The 13,430-nt window shown below is 39.1% G+C and overlaps 1 protein-coding gene across 9 annotated transcripts in view; it reads left to right on the plus strand.

Annotated features, from left to right (window-relative positions):
- Nucleotides 1–13,430, plus strand: part of FAM160A1 (family with sequence similarity 160 member A1) — a 232,600-nt gene that overhangs the window by 74,999 nt on the left and 144,171 nt on the right. The window contains exons 4-5 of one of the 9 annotated variants that reach the window (XM_038559023.1): nucleotides 8,405–8,482; nucleotides 8,770–8,815. The exons of 7 other annotated variants lie outside the window; for them this stretch is intronic. The gene's annotated coding sequence lies outside the window, so the exon portion shown is untranslated. The remainder of the gene's footprint in view (nucleotides 1–8,404; nucleotides 8,483–8,769; nucleotides 8,816–13,430) is intronic. One more of the 9 variants, XM_038559024.1, reaches the window with a different exon arrangement.

Genomic DNA, 13,430 nt, shown 5'->3' on the forward strand with positions numbered 1-13,430 from the left:
CTAGAAGGGTAGAGGAAAAATTTTTTCTTCCTTTGAGTGTCATTCATACTTTTGTTTCTTCAATTTTTATGTACGACCCTTTTTTTTTTTTTTTTTTTAGGTTATTTATTTGAGAGAGAGAGACAGACAGAACATGAGGGGGGGGAGGGGCTGAGGGAGAGGGAGACACAGACTCCCCCACCCAGCAGGGAGCCTGACACAGGGCTGGATCCCAGGCCTCTGGGATCATGACTTGAGTTGAAGGCAGATGCTTAACTGACCGAGCCACCCAGGCGGCCCATGGTACAACCTTATTAGAATTATTTTTTGTGACTCTTCCTCTTGGCTTAGTGGCTGCTCCTTCTCAGTCTTTTTTCCTTTATCCCCTGAATGTTGGTGTTCCCTAGGGACTGTGCAGGTGCTTTCCTTTCCTCCTCATCTTACCTACATGCTCTCCCCTCAAGGCCCTCATCTCTGTGCTTGCCAGGCCTTGCTCAAGTGTCCCCTTAATACCTCCCTTTCCAGAGTACCCCCTCTGAGCTTTAGCCCATACAATCAGTGGCCTCCTGGATGTCCCACAGGCAGATCAGGTGAAAGTATCTGAAATGGAACTCTTCTTTCTACTCCCTCGAAATCTGTGCCTCCCCTCATATTCCCTGTCTTGGTGAATGGCGTCATCATCATCATCCTTTATGTAGCTACCATTTATCCAGCATTCCCTACATTGTTCTAAGAACTTTTATGTAACTCTCACAAAATCCTTTGAGATAGATTCTACTGTTATTCCCTTGATACTAATGTGGAAACCGAAGCACTCGGCATTTAAGTAACTTCCCCAAGGTCCCAGAACTGCTAATTGGTGGGGATGGAGTCCCAGAGTATGCAGTCTTGGTCATTGTCCTCTGCCAGTAGCCCAACCGCACCCTCTTTCCCCCAGCATGTCGGCTCAGTCCTCTTAAGCCCACCTATTAAATCTCTCTCAAAAGCACACATCCACTTCTCTGTTTTCTATTGTAGGTATTCTGGTCCTGGCCTCCATCATCTCTCACCCCTGCTATTGTAACCTGTGTCGTCTTCCCATCCATTTCTTTATGTTGTTGCCAGCGTATTATTCTTCCTTGTAGTAAATCTGATTCTGACACTCCTGCACTCACCAGCCTAACCCCTCCGTGATCATTCAGCTAGTGTTGGGTGAATCCTCTATTATTCCACTTTGCTGTTGAGTAAGCCCCAGCAGTTCTAAGAAATTTGAAGAATCCTTAAACATTTGAAGAATCTCACCATAGGGCAGAGAGTTTGAAAGGTGCAGGTAATATCTGGATGGTGCTTGACATTTGGAGAGTTAGAAAATAAAAGATAAACGATGTCTTTGTTTTTGCCTCTCTTGGTCCTTAATTTCTATTTATAGCAATAAAAGAACAATAAAAAAAACCCTCGGAGTCTAGTCTGGCACAGAAAGAGTTGGCATCTGTAATTTTGGTGGTTCCTAGGAAGAGTGTTTTCCTCACTCCCACTCCAGTTCTGTGCTCTAGCCTAGTAAATTGTTGATACTCCCCACATTATGGCATGTTCCCTCTTTCTCCTCTGGGCCTTTGTATATGCTCTTCGCTGTACCTGGAATACTCTTCCCTCAGTGTTCCATTTGCTTGGCTGACACTACCATTTCCATTTTCAAGTCTCAGCTTAAATTACAGATCATTTGGAAAGCCACCTCTGATCTCTTTCACCATTCAACAGTTTGAGTTAAATACTTCTTATCTGCTCCTGTAGCATACCATTCCTTCCCTACCATGTGGTTCATCAGACGGTGTTTTAATTGTCTGTTCAGTTGCTCCTTTTAGACTGTAAGACACATTTTTTACTTCTGTGTTTCCATTTCACAGCGTAGTTCTTCAGTAGGTATTGATTGTGGGCAAGAGTAAACAAGTATTTAAATGAGCTAATTGATTCCTGCCAGTTCCATCTGCTTACCTTTTTAAAAATAACTCTAGAAGTTGATATATCAGTTAGGGTTATGTTCACCTATAAGTAACTACCAGCATTAGTGACTCAAACAAATTAGGGGGTTATTTTTCTTCTACATAAGGTAAGTCCAGCAGTAGGCTGTCCAGGCTTAGTAGAGTAGTTTCTTGATTATCAGAGACTTAGGTCCTTCTGTCTTTTTGTTTCACTCTCCTGGGTGTGATCCTTGCCCCCATGTTGCCATCTCCAGGTGGGTATCAGAAGTCTAGCCATCTGTAGGTCCTCATTCTAGGAAAGAAGGGAAAGGTCAAAATGCAAGAGGGAGCTTGCCAGCAGTCTGCCTCTTGCCCCCACCTCCTTTAGGGGCTTTCCTGAAAGGCCTTCCATGGATTTACCCTTATACTCATTGGTCGGATGGTATCACAGTATCACCTTTGGCTGCAAGGGAGGCTAGGAGATAGAGTTTTTGCCTCAGATCTTGATTACTTGCTGTAAAATTTGGATTCTGTTAATAAGAAAGCAGAGAAAGAGAAAGGGGCACCTGGGTGGCTCAATTGGTCAAGCATTGGACTCTCTTTTTGGCTCAGGTCATGATCTCAGGGTTGTGAGATTGAGCTCTGGCTGGGGCTCCTCACTCAGCACAGAGTCTGCTTGTCCCTCTCCCTCCTCCTCTGTCCATTCCCCTTGCCCCTCCCCTGCAAGTGTGTGCTCTCTCGCTCTCGCTGTCTCTCTCAAACAAAATTTTTTTTAAAAATGAGGAAAGAGAATTAGCAATCTTTTGAGATACTTTGTGAGATTTAACTCACATGTAACATCTGAACTATTACTTTTTCTGGGTATTTGCACTTAATGACTTGAGAATGTCTTTTAAAGTCTCTTTGAGATGTGTCCCTATTTTTTGTTGGGAGAAGAATATTTAAGCAAAAGATTTGGCAAGGGATATTAAGGAAGGAATTTCTATCTTTAATCTCCTTTGCTTCACTTTTCTATTAATCTATAATCTAAATTCTATAAATTGGGTAATTTTGATAAATTAATGATGTGGGAAAATTCTCAGGATATAATATTAAAGGGAAAGAGCAGGAATCACGATTTGATCCCAAGTCATTAAGTTCATTTTTAAAAAAGTCTGGTTTGGGATGTCTGGGTGGCTCAGTGGTTGAGCATCTGCCTTTGGCTCAGGTTGTGATCCCGGGGTTGTGGTATTGAGTTTCGCATTGGGCTTTCTGTGGGGAGCCTGCTTCTCCTTCTGCCTATGTCTCTGCCTCTCTCATGAATAAATAAATAAAATCTTTTTAAAAAATCCAATTTTAACAGTTGTCCTTCATTCCACTTCAAGGATGTTCCATTTATATTTAATCCTTCTCTTATTTTTGAATACAGCTTGTTTTAATTTTTCACTATTAGAAATACTCTTTGAAAAAAAAAAGGAAATACTCTTTGATGAAAGACTTAGGACATTTGTAATAGATTTCTGAGAGATTTCTTGTAGATTTATAGAAGAATGAACAGAAGAGTTTAAAGATATAGATCTTTCATTTGTTGATATTTGTTGCCAATTCTTTTGCCAAATGTGTACATAAATACTTATGCTTCTGATTTTGTAAAATATATGAAATTATTAGAAAGAATAGGAAAAAGACTAGAAGGAAAGACATTAAAGCTTTAAAAATAGTTTATCTCTTGTGCCTTCAGTGACTTTTACTATCTTTATATTTCTTATACTTTCTTTGCAATGACAACATCTTGTTTTTATGATTTTAAAAAGGAATTCAGTTGAATATAAAGAATATGTCTTCTCTTGATGATCAACTGCTGCTTTGCTATTTAGGGTCACAGCATCAAAGGTGAAGTTGTATATTGATGTTTTAATCAAAGAAGAGTAAACAATGGCAGATGTATACTACAGAGTTTGTGGTTTACATATTAGACATGTTTTTCTAAATGTATTTTATTTTTTAAAGATAGCTAGATAGCTAGCTAGCTAGATTGATTATTTATTTATTTATTTATTTATTTATTTATTTATTTATGAGAGAGAAAGAGAGAGATAGTGAGTGAGAGGGAGCATTAGCAGGCCAGGGGAGAGGGAGAAGCAGGCATCCTGCCAAATAGGAAGCCCAACTCAGGACTCAATACCAGGGCCCTGAGACAATGACCTGAGCCACAGGGAGATGCTTAAATGACTGAGCCATCCAGGCACCCCCTCTAAATTTGTTTAGAGATCCTTTCTCTATTTTTCCTAATAATTTAGATCTTAATGAAAACTAGTAAATTGAGAAAACAGAAGTTGCTGGGTCTTTTTATTTTCCCCTGTGGCATTGTTGTAGTTGTTAAAAACAAAAGTGCCACAAAACTTAAATTCTCACATTTAGTAGCTGGATTAGAGTATAACTTGTGTGTAGTCCTAGGGTCCTTTTGAACTTGTCATGATTTCCAGGGCAATTCTATTAATATATGAGTATATGTTTGTTTCTAGAGGCAAAAATGAGAGGATTGTGGAACATATGGGTTCATGTGAGTGACCCGTAAGCAAATAAGGTGTCCCAGTGACCTCTTTCATATTCACAGACTCTGTAGCAAGGAATAAATTAATTTTAGAGGTGCATTCCAGAATGTTAGATAAGAAGAGGGTGTATGAAAAACATGTTAAATACCAAAAACAAACAAACAAACAAAAAAACCCATGTTAAATGCAAATCAAAGTAGTGTCAGTTAAAAAACAACAAGAACAAACCTCCAAATCAACACTATGTAGTTGGGGATTTGGGGACCTAGGAATAGATTATGTTTAGTGGGGAAAGAGCAGATTTGTGGGAATGTTTTTTGGATGGCTTTCTACAGACTGTTGAAAATGAGCATAATTTTCTAATGTAAAAACAGTCTGTGGACTGCTAAAGATTTTGCTCCTAATTCTCTTTCCCTCAGTTGAGAAAATAATGTTAATTATTTTATATTCATACTTTTAAATAGATATTTTATTAAATATAATACTACCTATATGTATTTGAAAAGGTAATAGTTAAAGTAGAGTTTGGCAAACAGTGGCCCATGGACCAAATCTGGCCTGCTACCTGTTTTTCGTTTTGTTTTTTTAAATAATCTACCTGCTGAGAATAGTTTATGCATTTTTAAATGGTTGGAAAAAAAAAAAAGAGGGGATGCCTGGGTGGCTCAGTCGATTAAGTGTCCAACTCTTGATTTCAGCTCAGATCAGGATCTCAGGCATGTGAGACTGAACCCCCATTCGGGTTCTGTGCTGGGCATGGAGCCTGCTTAAGATTCTCTCTCTCCCTCTATACCTGCGCGCCCCCACCCCATCATGCACACTCTTTCTCTCTTCAAAAAAACACATGAAAACAGGATTTTGTATAAAAAGCATACAGTTGACCCATGAACAGTGTAGGGGGTTAGGGGCACAGATCTCTCTGCTCAGGATTTTCTAACCCATGGGTAACTTTTGACTCCCTGAAACTTTAACTACTAATAGCCTCCTATTGACCAGAAGCCTTACTGATAACATAAACAGATGATTAGCACACATTTTGTATATGTATTATATACTGTGTTCTTAAAGTAAGAGAAAAGAAACTGTTATTAAGAAAACGATAAGGAAGAGAAAATACAGTCATAGTGCTATATTTATTGGAAAAGAAAGCCACATATAAGTTGACCCATGTAGTTCAAATCTATGTTGTTCAAGAATCAACTGTGTATGTATCCTATAGGGCCTAAAATATTTATATTTAATATAAACAGCCAACCTTTGGTCTAAAGCAGTAGTTTCAACCAGAGGCAGTTTTGCCACCAGGGGACATTTGGCAATGTCCTAAGACATTTTTGGTGGTCACAACTATGGGGGGTGTGGATGCTATTGGCAATTAGTGAGTAGAGGCCAGAGATGTTGCTAAACATCCTACAATGCACAGAATGGTCCCTCAAGACAAAGGATTGACTGATCCAAAATGTTGACAAAGACACTCTTCTTGCCTAAACTTTAGTTAGGCTCCTCTGAGCCTTCTTGTTGACTAGGTCTCCACTTTGCTTGGCTCCAAGCCTGTTTTTGGCCTGCCTAAGTCATTTTTGGCAAGAATTCTGCTGAGTCAGTTTAGTGAAAATTCCCCCGTCCTTAATATCTGATCACCCCTGATTCCTGATCAAATTCCATACCCCCCCACCCCTGATATCTAATCACTCTGATCTGTGTTCAGCAAGAAAGAATCCTGTTAGATCAGTTTAGTTAGAATCCTCCATCCTTGATATATTGTCTTAGTAATTTCCCGTCTGCTGAATCCCTCACTCTGCTTGTGGGTTGATAGAAATTCCCACTTGTCTTTTCTGAATTTGGGGTTGACCCTGATTTCTCTTTCCTTTTTTTTTTTTTAAAGATTTTATTTATTTATTAGAAAGAGAGAGAGAGAGAGAGAGAGAGAGAGGCCGAAACATAAGCAGAGGGAGAAGCAGGCTCCATGCAGGGAGCCTGACATGGGACTGGATCCCAGGCCTCCAGGGTCACGCCCTGGGCCGAAGGTGGTGCTAAACCGCTAAGCCATCGGGGCTGCCCTGATTTCTCTCTCCTATTTCTATAACCCTGAAACCTTTTGTCATAGTCCTGAGTAAAACCTTCCTTACTGGTTTGCCATGTGTCAGAATATTTTCTCTTTAACAATATCAGTAGTTTTGAGGTTTAGAAACCCTGGGCTACCGTAGTGTTTGGTATATATATATGAATTTAGAGACCACCTCTGCAGAATGATTGCAGCAAGCCCCTTTTTCCGTGGGATTCCTGTTTTATAGGGAGGAAGGACCTACCAGAATTTAGGGAATAGTTGCTTCAGGACTTGGAAGAGTCCAGTTGTAAAGATATTTTACCCCAACCTCATTTCCAGCAAAGAAGAGGGCAGTCTGGATAGGCATGGCCATGCTGTTTGGCCTTGGCTCTATTCCTTGAGTATCCTTGAGAATGAAATAAGGTTGACTCGGTCTAGGGGGATTTCACTATTTACTTCTCTTTGTCTTCAATATTTTTCTACACATTGGAATCTTCATGAAAAGATAAAACCTTGTAATCTCCAACTCAAAGTAAAATGTTAAAAAGCAAATATGTGAACTCGTTAAAACAAGTTTAGAAAACTATTAAGCAGTAAGTAGAAGTGATTATTATATCCTTCCTGGTTCTCATTGAGAAGTGTAGATGAAGAGAACAACAGTGCACAGAGGGTCTGAAGATGTGTTTCTGTATTGGGGCAGAAGTTATGAAGATTTCTAACCTCCTTTGGTGAGTGCAAGGCAAGGGAAAGTGAAAGACTGTAACTTGACTTTTTCTGTATATATGAGTCCCAGTCCCCGTTTTCTTTTGCTTGTTTATTCCTTAAGAACTGGAGTCCTGGCACCTGTTCTATCCATGTGGCTTTGCTGCCTTCTCTGGGTGGAAATCCTGGGTCCTGTGGCTTACCTACTGATTTGAACTTCTCTCTTTTCTGCATGAAGCCAATTCTGCCCAGTACAAGTCCAGCCAGCTGAATGAAACCCGTCCAGCTGATGGTTCAGATTATTCTACATCTTTGATTTTCTTTAACAACCTCATTTTCCTTGACCACGTTATTCCTGACTGGGTTTTGATATATGACTTCATAAAGTAAGTGTAGTTATAAAATGGCCACAAAGCCCTGATGCATGCCAATTAGAAATGCATGCATTTCCCTCCATTCTCCACCCAGATTCTAATTCCCTCTCCCCATTTTCTTCTGGAAATCTTTCATTTTGATGATTGGAAGTCACAGAGCAGACCCTGCTACTGTTTATAGGTCTTTAGCTATTGTCTGGAAGAATCTTTATGTAGAGACTTTATGGATACTATCAGGACATTATCAGAGACTGTTTTAATGACTTGTAATTGCCAACAGAGAAGATGTCCAGGAGGACACGGGTAACCTTTAAAATTTGTGCAGAGAGAAGAGGGAAGCATATAGAGATTGCTGATTAGCATCCTCGTGGACTTTGTGCCACTCTTTATTTTTTCTGGGCCCCACGAGGACCATTTTGATGTGCTAGCAACTCAGTAAAAGAAGGCAATCATCAGGTAAATCGTGAGATGGAACCTCCTCATTTTTATTTGTTGTTAATAGATGTAGAAAAATCTCCTTTTTCCCCCTGGACTAGATCAAGATCAGTTATTCTCTTCACATAAAATCTACCTATTAAAAAAATTAAATCTGCTAATCTATCCGAAGAAATGCTGTGTAATCTAACCTGAAGAATACTGACTTTGGAGACAGCCTGCCTGGGTTGAATCGGCTCTGCTCCTTGTCACCTGGTGCAAGTCACTTCATCTCTCCCTGCCTCAGTTTCCTTGGCTGTGAGATAGGGAGAATAATAATAGTATGCCTATCCTGCAGGGTTGTTCTAAGGACTATTCAGACATAGCTCGTTTAATTGTGTTTCATTTTATTGCTCTTCACAGGTAACTGTGTTATTTACAAATTGAAGGTTTGTGGCAGCCTTGCCAGCAAGCAAGTCTGTCAGCACCATTTTTCCAAAGGTATTTGGTCACTTCATATCTCTGTGTCCCATTTTGTAATTCTCACAGTATTTCAGACTTTCTCATTATTTGTTACAATGATCTGTGATCAGTGATGATGACCCACTGGAAGCTCAGATGATGGTTAGCATTTTTTAGTAATAAAGTATTTTTAAATTAAGATATGCGCATTGATTCTTTTAGATGTAATGCTATTGCACACTTAAAATACTACAGTATACTGTAAACATAACTTTTATATGCACTGGGAAACCAAAAAGTTCATTTGACTCGCTTTATTGTGACAGAAACTTGAATGCAGTGGTTTGGAACTGAACCCACAACGTTCCTGAGGTATGCCTTTATTAGTTTATATGTAAGGTACTTAAAACTGTGCAGGCCACATTGTACGTGCTATTGAAGCCTTAGAGCTATTATTAGTAGTATTTATTGTGATCTTGGAATTAATGACCTCATCCAGTCAAATACATTTTTAGGGAATTCAAAGGAAAATATGTTTAGAAAGAAAAGTCTAAGCATTCTTCTTTGAAATACCTTAAATCAGAGAAACTTAAATGAATCAGTTGGTAGTGTTAAATTGTATATTTTTCAAATAAGTTACTCACCATAGATATAGTAATGTATAGCTTTTGTGTTTAAGGTATCTTTAGCGGACCAAAGTTGCTGAGGTACTGAAAAGTACTGCGGCTGCCCCCTGGGTATTTGTTATGGATATTGGTTCAAATGGCACTTGGCTAAATAAGTATCTCTGTGCAAATATTGATTTTCTGAAGCACATAGGAATGAAGATTTGTATGGAGTTTAGTTTTAGAAGGGATAGCAAAATATGTGAAATTTGAATCTGGGTGATACTACCAGTAATAAAGGCAGTAAAAACACACAGATTTAGGGCATTGACAGAATAAATTGGCTACTTATGGAGGGCGTAATTTTTCCTTCATTTTGTTCAGGAGATAGGAGTTCAGAAGATTAGACATTTTTTATAAGTATAGTTATTTTATTTGGATGTACAGAAATATTTGCAAATGAAATTTGCTTTCCTAAAACACCGCAGGAAATTCCTGAGCTTTTATCTTTGTATCTTATGGCACTAGCCTAAATTTTTTTAATATGTGTTTACAATCAAGTACACCTGTGTTAATAGGTGTTGTACATATATAGAAAAGGATGTAATTATGGTATAGGAAACAAATTTAGGAGATTACAGATTTATTTTTTCAGTTGAAAATATATCTCCTGTCTCTGAAAATGGTTTTCTTTAGGCATATCAGAAAATCTGAGCAGCATTCTGCTAGTTGTTTTTTTTTTTTTTTTTTTTTAAAGGATGAAACAGATGCTCCATTGATTCTCCGATATGGTTATTTATGTGGCTGGTTTTCTACACGAAGGGAAAAAAAAGTTTGATTAATTACCATTAACTGTGACATATCCCGTGGGTAATGAATTTCTTTTGTGTGTATCTGTTTCTTCCCTTTTTCAAATAAATTGGTGGCTATGTAATAGGTTCCGGTAAAGCAGTCTGCCAGAATGCTTAGTGGAAGATAAATGCAGTTTCTGCAAAAGCATAGGATGGCAGTGTTGTCAAGTACTTAGGTGGTGCCTGAGAGGTGCGGTGCCTGCTACTGTCTGTAGGATCTGAATCTTTAAGTCATTTTTCTGGGAGTTTGTTAAGGTCCTGGAGGTGCCTGAGCATCCTCTGGGTGCCTGCTTAGGCCGGGAGCTATAGTCTATTGCCATGAATAACACAGTGAATTTGACGCCGATCCAAGAGCAAACCTGTGGCTCTGATTTTGGTAACTCCTGCCATTGACCTTTGTCATTCGGAGTATCATTGTTGCTGTTCATTAAATTAGTGCTTTTTAATTTGGAGTAATGATATAATTTGATGTGGTTGTGCACATTTTTTTCTCATTTGATTTATTACTATACAGTAGATAGGCAGGTGTCAATTATGATAAAGTATGATTCAGTGATTTGCCCAATGATGTTAAATAGCATGTGGCAGATTGAATCTCATACCCAGGCCTTCTGAGCCCAAGCTTGTTGCTCATCCTTCTGCACCACATGCTTTTTTATAGATTGTTGAACTTGATTTGCTAATATTGTGTTGAGGATTTTTGTATCTCTATTCATTAGAGATACTGGTCTACAGTTTTTCTTTCTTGTAATGTCTTTGTCTGGTTTTTAATACTAGAATGAGTTAGGAAGTATTCTCTACTTTTATTTTCTGGAAGAGATTATAGAGAATTTATATAATTTCTTCCTTAAATGTTTGGTAGAATCCACTAGCGAACCCATCTGGGCCTGGCGTATCTGTTTTGGAAGATTATTGATTCAATTTCTTTAATGGATATAGGCCTATTCAGACAATCTATTTCTCTTTGAGTTTTGGTTAGATTGTGTCTTTCAGGATCTTGGTCCATTTCATCTAGGTTATTCAGTCTGTGGACCTAGTTCACAGTATTCCTTTATTATCCTCAATGTCCTGGGATCAGTAGTGATGACCCCTTTTTCATTCTAATGTCACTAATCTGTGTCCTCTTTTTTCTTAATCTGGCTAAGAGTTTCTGAATTTTTGAAATTCAGTAAGGAACCAGCTTTTTTTTCTTTTTAAGATTTTATTTATTCATGAGAGACAGAGAGAGAGAGAGAGAGAGAGAGAGAGAGAGATGCAGAGACACAGAGGGAGAAGCAGGCTCCATGCAGGGAGCCTGACGTGGGACTCAATCCTGGGTCTTCGGGATCAGGCCCTGGGCTGAAGGTGGTGCTAAACCGCTGAGCCACCTGGGCTGCCCCCAGCTTTTGATTTCATTAATTTTCTCTCTTGATTCTCTGTTTCTTTTTAAAGATTTTATTTATTTATTCATGAGGGACATACAGAGAGAGGCAGAGACATAGAGGGAGAAGCAGACTCCCTACAGGGAGCCTGATGTGGGACTGAATTGCAGGATCCCAGGATCACAACCTGAGCCAAAGGCAGATTGCTCAACCACTAAGCTACCCCAGCATCCCTAGAAGTGTTGTTCAATCTCATCACGTTCTTTTTTTGTTCTTCAGCACTATTGTACATCTCTTAAGATACAGCTTGAGATGATCGTGCCCATTGATTAAAAAGTTGTACACATTGAGCAGAATTCTAATGGTGATGCAGGAAGCGGGGTTGGAAAGGGAGAAAGGAAAGAAGTAATGACCATTGAATTATTCTTTCTTTGTCTGGTTAACTTTGCTTATTTTCAAAATGAATTTGTAGCTGACAATAAAACCATTATAAGGATAAAAGTATATGATAAAATGGAGAAATCAGTTAGTTATACCAGAGACTAGTTCTCTTACAAGTATTAGTAATTTCCCCCAGTCTGGGCAGTAGATAACCTTAGATTAAAGTTTCTCATAAGTGCTGTCATTTCAAATGATGGATTGAAAAATGAGATATCTTATAAGGAAAGTTAAAGAATTTGGGGATCCCTGGGTGGCTCAGCGGTTTGGCGCCTGCCTTTGGTCCAGGGTGCGATCCTGGAGTCCCGGGATCGAGTCCCACGTCGGGCTCCCGGCATGGAGCCTGCTTCTCCCTCCGCCTGTGTCTCTGCCTCACTCTCTCTCTATGTCTATCATAAATAAATAAATCTTAAAAAAAAAAAGAGGAAAGTTAAAGAATTTATCTTAAATATTATTACTCAAATGGTGGGTCTGCATAGAAGGGGATTGCAGTTATATGTACAGATAGATTTGCTCCATCCTTCCTCCCTCCCTCCCTCCTGTCTTCCCTCCCTCCCTCCTTTCTTTCCTTTCTTCCTTGATTGCTTACTTTCCATACAGATCGGTAACATGACACTCATTTTCCTATTATTTATATTCCACTTTGTCCTTAAAAAAATGGGTGTTTAGTAGAAATAGGATACAAAAGAAAGATAAAATTGTGAAGGTGAAAGTCAGGGACCACTACAAGTTGAAGCCCATAGAAGTGCATAAACCAGTACTCCTATTATAGAATATGGACCATAAATTCACATCTGAGCTTCCTGGGTACAGCTGGCTCAACTTAAGGGGTGCCACAAGTTGAAACACAACATTGATTTAAGAGCAAGTGTCCTGCCAGGGCTGAGCCTCTCTGAGACCCGGGTTGGCTGGGGGTCCAGAGTGTTTGCAGGCCTGAGCTACAGGAGTTTGAGGACCTTCACCACAGTCTTCTGCCATCAGTGTGCTGGTGGTGTTTGCTTTTTCTCATTTCTCTTTTTTTTATCCTGGTTCAGACACTTGAGAAGATCTAAAGACTTGCTGCCTACTCTGGAGATTTGTCAGAAGGTGATATGAGTGGAGCAGGTTCCCTTAAATACCTCTAGTGCAATCATGTCAAGCGACACAGTGTCTATAAAGTTAAAAACCTACTATTTATCCAGGAACCTTTTTAGGAATGGAGGCTTGAGTGGAAATATGCTATCGGTTCATGTGAAGAGGGCACTGTGTGACAGGGAAGCCAGCATCCTATGAACATTTTTCCAATGGCTACAATAATGATTTTCACACCGCGAGTACTTGTAATGTTACTCAGTTCAAGCCAAATACATAATGCCAGAGTACAATTTAGTAGAAGTGATTCTATTGGGTGATTAAAGCAGTGAAGTTGAAGTATGAAGCTCTGATGCTTAGGGTTGATTTAGGGCCATAATTTAAACACAGTAGAAGTTTTTTTCTTCTTTAAATTGAGGTGAAATTCACACAACATGCAGTTTACCATTTAGAATATTCACAGTGTTGTGGACCACCACCTAGAGTTTAAAAGTATTCATCACCCCAGAAGAACACATCATAACTATTGTGTAATCAGCCCCATTCCCTCTTCTCTCCCTGGCAACCACAGATCTGCTTTGTGTGTGGGGGATCTGTCTGTTCTGGATATTTTTTTTTAATTTTTTTAAATTTTTATTTATTTGTGATAGTCACAGAGAGA

This window comes from Canis lupus, chromosome 15 (assembly GCF_011100685.1).
Source record: "Canis lupus familiaris isolate Mischka breed German Shepherd chromosome 15, alternate assembly UU_Cfam_GSD_1.0, whole genome shotgun sequence".
In the NCBI taxonomy this organism is placed as follows: domain Eukaryota; kingdom Metazoa; phylum Chordata; class Mammalia; order Carnivora; family Canidae; genus Canis; species Canis lupus.